This window comes from Cervus elaphus, chromosome 27 (genome assembly GCF_910594005.1).
Source record: "Cervus elaphus chromosome 27, mCerEla1.1, whole genome shotgun sequence".
NCBI classification, from domain to species: domain Eukaryota; kingdom Metazoa; phylum Chordata; class Mammalia; order Artiodactyla; family Cervidae; genus Cervus; species Cervus elaphus.
Genome location: NC_057841.1, coordinates 35,527,104 through 35,535,298, shown reverse-complemented (window position 1 = coordinate 35,535,298; position 8,195 = coordinate 35,527,104). Strand labels below are relative to the sequence as shown.

At 39.0% G+C, this 8,195-nt stretch overlaps 1 pseudogene across 1 annotated transcript; it reads left to right on the top strand.

The window, feature by feature from the left end:
- Positions 1–5,503: 5,503 nt before the first annotated feature.
- LOC122685009 lies at positions 5,504–7,273 on the top strand (annotated as a pseudogene). The gene has a single exon (XR_006338216.1). The product of XR_006338216.1 is annotated as a serine/arginine-rich splicing factor 3-like (transcript).
- The last annotated feature ends 922 nt before the right edge of the window (positions 7,274–8,195 follow it).

Here is an 8,195-nt window from a genome sequence, read left to right as displayed (position 1 = left end):
TCTTTACCTGTCTTTGTCATAACATTTAATTGTGATTTCATAGTTAATCTCTTCCATAAGATTTTACCAGTGTTTCTTCTATAATTTCTCAGAGTTCTTATAATACAGATTAGTCATTTTCATATCTTAGATCTTTTAAACTTTTGATTCATTTAAAACATTAAAATAGGAAAATCTTTGAAGTATATCATAAATGCTTAGAAATGCACATGGCTTTTTATATACACTTACATGTTAACATTAGGTTCAAAACAGGAAATACATGTTCAATATTCAATCATAATTGAAAACTTTGAGAAATAAGCCCTTATAAACACACAAGTTTTTACAATGCTGTAGCTTGTTAGTTTTAACATTTATAAATCAGTAGTTGTGGATTTCATCTCATTACTGGAGGTTTGAATGATCATTGAATGGAGTGGCCCCATGAAAACTTTTTCCAGTTGAACCTTGGAGGAAACATGCCTAAATAGTCATATGTATTTTCTAAAGTCAGAAAACATAATATGTATTATATTTCATTCAATCCAAGATGCTGTCCATCTAAGACATATCATCTTACATCATAAAAGAGAAAATGCTGCAGATTGTCTATGAAACAAGGTTTAAAAGAATCACACTTAAAAGTAACTCCTATTTTGATTTCAGAATTGTTGAAAAGTGAGAAATGTATGTTTCAGAAGTGATGAACTGTAAGTCAGGTATGAGAAATGAACAGAAGAGGGCTAATCTTCTATGAAATGAGACTCTGAATAAAATACTTTTGATGGTACATTCAGGTATTCATGAAACAAATGTGTATTAGGAGTCTATCATATATTAGCTACTTATTATAAAGATGACTGTGAACCTTGACAATAAGAGTTAGATTCCCTGGGGCAGAAATATTGGGTTGGCCAAAAAGTTTGCTTGAGTTTTATCATAAGATCTTATAGAAAAGCCCAAATAAATTTTTTTGCCAACCCAATACATTGGGGTTCTCTTAGTACAGTGCACTTCATAGCTATTTATTGAAAAGGCATGCATTAGGCATTTTCCTTAAAAAGGGAATGTCAATCTCAGTCTTTTAAATCTGCACTGTAAGAACTTTTAAAATGGTTTTCATTATAATGAAAATATATGTACTTATTATAAAAAGACAACAGTTAAACAATTTCTTTAACCAAGAACCAGCCATAATTGTTAGTTTGGTGTAGATGTTTCTAAAGAAAAGAACTATATAATCCCATTTTCTAGAAACACATTTGTATACCTAAACTTTGATCTAACTGCCTCAAGATATCCTCAGGTGAGACTTTTCATAAAACGAAACTTCCTATTTTAGTATGAGTAATTACTAGCCTCCACTGCCCAGCATAGCTGGTTTATAAGTACTTACTAAATTTTTAAATTAAAGATATTTATTTTAAAATTATTTTAAAATACATATTAGAAAGAGGAATATTTACTAGCTCACGTTAAATTCAGACCCAACTTCACTGGCATAATTGGCAAACATTCCTAAGAACGTTGATTCCTAGGTACTGACTTCAGTTGGTCTGTATAGAAACAGATTCAAGAAGAGTGAAGGCAGATTGGGGGATACGTCAATTATGGATGACATTTGAGCTACAGTCTTTTTTATGAGTCATGAAGGCTTTAAATATAAACAGCTGAACAATCATAATAACTATTTTATAGAACTGCTTTTTGTGGCTTTTTGGTTGCTACTTTCCTGTAGCAAAGATCTTGAGGTTTGAAGAAACTTTTTTTCATGTTGTGATTTCAGAAAAAAGAAATTCTTGTATGCAAAATAAATTTCTTGTTCTAATAATTGTTATCAGTCAGGGTTGAGTCAAGTTATTTCAAAGAGAAGGAATTTAATCAATGCAGGATATTGGAAGGCTGAAAGAGCAAGAAGTGGATGTTTATGTAACCCAGAGGTTAATAATTTAAGAAAATGACTATCATCTTTAAGATTAGAGAGAGTAAAAGAGAAGTGAAGTGATCAGAACCTAGGATCTTGGAGAAATCATTAGAAGGTTAATGTCTGAAGGCCTGATTAATTCCTGATGCCAATGGTAGAGCTTGGACAACCAAAGGGATGGGGCCAGCTGTGCTCAGCCTGCCCTTGGAGGTGGAAAAATGTAGTTAGGGCTTCTGCTAGTACCTCTGATGGGAGCCAGCAAGGCAGAAACATTGGTCTTTAATGTCTGGTCCTGGCTACTGGTAGGTGTGTTACTAATACGCTAATGTAGTAAAATCAAGATATGATGAGATTCAGTTTGTTAGAGGTCAGGTTTGTTGCCATCTTGGTTCTATCTGGGTTTTCTCTTTGCGTGTATGTAGCTTCCTTTCTCATCTCTAGATTCTTCTTTTTTTTTTTCCTTATCTCTAGATTCTTTAAAGATTTATGTTCACTCCTGCGAAAGGTGCAGGGTTGGCAGGTTGTGAGCAAGGACACTCCTGCTAATAGTGGGGGGTGGAGGGTTTTGAGCAAAAACCTGGAGCAGCTCTAGCAACACTAAGCCCAGAACCCTCATTCCAACAAAATTTACTTCCTCTCTATTCTTATCACGTGGACTCTAGTGCTTAAGAAGTGTTTAACATCTTAATGTTGATGATGCAAGTGACGGAGGAATGAAGTCCAGGAAAGCATGGAACTTGGCAGTGGCTATCATTGGTGGGTTCCCTACAGAGATGCCAAGCTGGTGGTTCATGAAAGTGTCTGACCTATAGGATCAGTGGATTTTGGTGTTATTATTTAAACATTTAAAACAATGAATATTCCTTGGAAGGACTGTTGCTGAAGTTCCAATACTTTGGATACCTAATATGAAGAGCCAACTCATTGGAAAAGACCCTAATGTTGGGAAGGATCAAAGGCAGGAGGAGAAGGGGACAGCAGAGGATGAGATTGTTGGATAGCAATATCAACTCAATGGACATGAATATGAGTTGGACATGACTTAGTGACTGAACAAAAACAATAATTTAAAAACTGGGGAATTTGACATTAAAATTGAGATTTTCAGGTGTTTTTGGTTTTGTTTTGTTAGAAATTAGAAGATCCAGCAATGTTGGGCCCACATTCCCTCAAGGAAACAATTTTCTGGGAGTTCCTTGGCAGTCCAGTGGTTAAGACTCGGCCACTCAAACATTGTATGAAGTGAAGTGAAAGTCGCTTAGTCGTGTCCGACTCTTTGCGACTCCATGGACTATACAGTCCATGGAATTCTCCAGGCCAGAATACTGGAGTGGGTAGCCTTTCCTTCTCTAGGGGATCTTCCCAACCCAGGACAGAATTAAGCTGGTATAGCTAAGACCATCATAAGAGTAGCCAGCCTCCAGGTGACTCAACAGTTGATTGGAGATGCCTGGGCAAATGTTGGCTAAATGAGGCCAGTTGACTGCAGCCTAGCACTGCCCAGACCAGAAGAGCTGCGCAGTTGACCCAGAGACTCCTGAGCAACGCAAGTCACTACATCTGGGGAATGCTCTGATATTCAGTAATAGCTAGCTTACATGGCAAGTGTCCACTTTCCAGTGTATTCAATCCAACCTCTGAAAGTTGAGTATGAGAGAGAGATAAAGATTTATATCACTTGTTCTTTTGTGGTAACTGAGACAAAAAAAGACAAACATTATGTAATAGGACAGTATTTTTTTAAAGGTCATGGTTACTTCTCTACAGGAACATAGTTGCTGCAAAATGATTTAGGAGCAAAGATAACTGATTTCAAAATATTGTCAACTAGACAACATAACAATAGTAGGATAGATACACATGTGAGTCTAAGGCTATACCATAGGGAGAGAAAGGTTAAAACAAGCTGTTCTTAGCTTTGTGCATTTCTCTCTCAATCATCAGGTTCAGTCTCTTCAAGTTTCCACCTTAAGTCAGATACTGCAATCTACAGACTGGTTATACACTTTGTATTAAATAGTCTCTCTTTTCGATCCTATTCTTGCTCAGGCCTGCAGCAGTTTCTTAATGCAGTTAAATGTCTACCAGGGAATAAGAGAAGAAGGACTTTCAGTAGAATGAGCCAGTTTGGTTAATGATGAGTAGTTCTGTGAAGATCAGTGGAAGAAGTCGAATTTATCTCTCCTTTCAAATTTTTATACTGCCTTTCTCTGCTCTCTTACCACTGATCATAAGGAACTGATCATAAAACAAAACCTCTTTCAGGAAAAGTTTAGTTTAGTTAACCAGAGTCTAACCTGTTGGGATAATTTCAGAGCCTAGCTGACCTGGGGGAAGAGAAATAGTCAACTCCAGCCGTCTCTAGCTGTCCTGACCCACTTAAGATGCGGAGATAAAAAAATCTCTCAGAAGTACATTTGGAGTGCACAGTGAAGATACAGGTTCATTGAAAGATGGAGACCTGATCACAGGACTACAGAAAACTTCCCCTCCCCCAGACCTCACCACCACATTGCTAGAAGTCTATGGTGGTTCCTTTTATGCAGTATATTCAGCTACGAAGGAAAAATTACAAAGCATATCAAAAGGCAAAAACCACAGTTTGAAGACACCGAGGAATCATCAGAACCAGACATAGCGTGGGTGTTGGAATTATCAGATAGGGAATTTAAACCCATTCTGATGAACATGCTGCGATCTCTAGTGGGTAAGGCAATCAGCCTGCAAGGTCAGATGGGCAATGTAAGCACACAGACAGAAATCCTAAGAAATGTTTAGGTCACTTAAAACATCTTTGGGACATTCACTCTAACTTAAAATGTCCAACAGTCAAGATAAAGATGTAAAAGACATGCTTTTTTTTCTCCTTAGAAAGACACTTATCAGCTCTTTCTTAGAAATGGGAAGACAACTTGTTTTTAAATTATTACTCCATCCTTCCTGTGTCCCCACACCACTCTAGGGCATCTGGGTCATGGCTGAGGAGGCGGTTAGGCAACAGGTTGAATCTTCTGCCCTCCTTGGCTTCTGGAATCTCAGCTTTTGAGTTTTGAGTTCAATCCTTATTTTTGGGTTTTGTCCCTCTGGCTTCATGTGGCTCAAGCTAGGCTGAACGGCCTTATTACTCCTGAGTTAGGAATACTTCTCTAGGGGTGGCTCAAAGGTGGCTCAAAGGGTGAAGAATCCACCTGCAATGTGGGAGACCTGGGTTCGTTCCCTGGGTTAGGAAGATCCTCTGGAGGAAGGCATGGCTACCCACTCCAGGATTCTTGCTTAGAGAATCCCATGGACAGGGGAGCCTGGTGGACTACAGTCCTCATGGTTGCAAAGATTTGGACATGACTGAGAGATTTTCACTTTCAGGACTACCTCTCAAGGGGTTGCAGTCCCCCGTGGTGTGGAGCTGAGCACTATGGTCTATTTCTCAGTGTTCTTACTTTTCGGCTTTCACGAGGACCAAGGAAAGGAGGGTCCGGACTTGGAAAGCCGTACTCCTCGACACTATTCTCAGGACTGAGGAAATGTCTGTGGCTTTGAGAACACAGCCCCATCAGGGTTTCTACCATGTAGCAGGCAATGAGGGGCAAGTTAGTTAAGGAGTTATGTATCATCAGGCTTGAAATCAACAGGGACACGCCCACAAATGTGCTCTGCAGTGCAGTGACAAAGCATGATGAATTATTTCTTTTATAGTGATGCTTGTAGGGATGAGAAGGCAGAGCCCCTACAGCAGAACTGTTGCAAACTGCCCTGCTTGGCCTTGTATCTTTCCAAGCAACCCGTCCTTCTGTGTCAAGGTTGTGTAGCTGCGCTCCTAGGCTAGTATAGACAAGGCTTTGCCTGCAGATGGCTAGAATTTGCATGGATAAATCAGAATAGTATTTGTATGGATAATGCAGAAACAAGAGGCTTTCTTTTTGCCAGATAGGATTCCTTAGAAGAGACAGTATCGGCCATTTCATGGACGCTGGGTGTGCCAGAGCATCTGGGAACGCCAGGCGGGAGGGGATGGAGAAGACCTAGCCTAGGTTCTGTGGATTTGAACCTCCGCATTTCTAACCCAAGATCTCGAAATGCATCGTGATTCCTGTCCATTGGACTGTAAAGTTTATGTAGGTAATCTTGGAAACAATGGTAACAAGACTGAATTGGAACAAGGTTTTGGCTATTATGGACCACTTCGAAGTGTGTGGGTTGCTAGAAACCCTCCTGGCTTTGCTTTTGTTGAATTTGAAGATCCCCGAGATGCAGCTGATGCTGTCCGAGAGCTAGATGGGAGAACACTGTGTGGCTGCCAAGTAAGAGTGGAACTATCGATGGTGAAAAGAGAAGTCGTAATCGTGGCCCACTTCCTTCTTGGGGTCATCGCCCTCGATATGATTATCTGAGGAGGAGTCCTCCACCTCGCTGAAGATCTCCAAGACGGAGAAGCTTCTCCCACCGGAGCAGGTCCCTTTCTAGAGATAGAAGGAGAGAGAGATCACTGTCCCGGGAGAGATATCACAAGCCGTCCTGATCTTTCTCTAGGTCTCGTAGCCGATCTAGGTCAAATGAAAGGAAATAGAAGACCAATTTGCAAGAGGAGTGGTGTGCAGGAAATAACTTTATTTGACAGGAGTATGTACAGAAAATTCAAGTTTTGTTTGAGACTTCATAAGCTTGGTGCATTTTTAAAATGTTTTAGCTGTTCACATTTGTTTGTCTGTTGGAACAGTGACACAAAGGTGTAATTCTCTATGGTTTGAAATGGATCATATGAGGCATGTAATATCAAGAATTATTACTTTACAATGTTCCCTTAAGCAAAATTTAATTTGCTTTGAATTTTAGTCTTGCATAGGCTGATAATAAACCTCTTAACTCCTGCCCAGCTAAAGTCAATATTTAACAATATGGAAATAAAAACTGGCAAAAATTGGAAGATTTTTTTCAACATAGCTGGGATATGGTATGCAGCTGTAGTTAAGCAGTTTTTAAAAGCTGCTGTGAACTCAAAAGCTAGCTGGAAAAATTAAACCTTCACCCTTAAACTAGATTAGAGGTTTAAAAATCCCACTAGTCTTCACACTGGACGAAAGGTTGTCCAGTTGGTGTAGAATCTAAGAAGTTTCAAGGAAGTTAGTTTACTTTTGCTTTAGGTTGTAAGTTCCTTCTATGATTGCTGTATATGAATACATAGCTCTTTGTAACGTTCTTTATTTGGAAATCTGAGACTACTCAAGATAACAAATGTCCTGCCAGTTTAAGGGTACATTGTAGAGCTGAACTGAGTTACTGTGCAAGATGCTTTTTTTATGCTGTCATTTGTAATACGTTTTGTGAGAATCCTTGGGATTAAAGTTTTGGTTACAAAAAAAAAAAAAAAAAGAAGAGATGGTATCAGTAAAATAGATACCACTGCTATTCTTACTTGACAGAGGAGGTAGTTAGTGAATCAGAGCTTTTAGGAGGTGAATGTGAGTGAACTAAATAAAAACCTGAATTAAATCCTAAAGAAACAAAATCAAATCAACAAAGTTCAAATCTAAAGGTCTTCCCCCCACCCCGCCTCACTCTACCCCAGCAGTCTCCATTTTCTCCACCAGATGGCAGTAATTCCACATAGTTTTTCTCCCTTTTATTTCTGAGCAGCCACTGGATAAATGGGTAATACCATTTTGAGGTACAATTTAGAGGAATCTGATAACAGCCTCCTCACTTGCCAATATGTTATACTGAATTAAACTCAGAAAAGCAGTTAAGGCTACACAAGTTCTATAAAAAAAACAAGTAGTGACTGCTCCCCATCCTGAGGTAGGGCTGCCAGAAAGCATTCACACAAGGGTGGGCATATGGACTCACACACTCCCACACAGATTTACTGCCCCCATACCCACAGATGGACACACAGATAAACCAACTCCCTCTTTCTCTCTCTCCAAGAGGAGGAATCTTTTCTCAAAGAACCTCTTAAAATTCCTTAGGACTACACAAAGTTTTTCTTGCCTATTTCATGGGTTTCACTTGCTAGTCTTTCCTTTGTAAAAACATTACAAGTTATTGGCTCAAAAAAAAAAAAAAAAAAACAACCAAAAAAACAAAAAAACAAACTCACTGCATTTCAGGAATTTCAACGCTTATAAAAATCTTCCTTCCCTGAAAGTCACTGGAAAAGAATAGTTCTCTTCTAAGCTTTGACATACACCAACTTATGCCCATCTTTCCTAAACTGACTTTATTGGCATTTTCCCTACATCTACTCTTTACATTCCTCAGTGATCCATTAAAGGCGTTGTCTATTTCTCACATA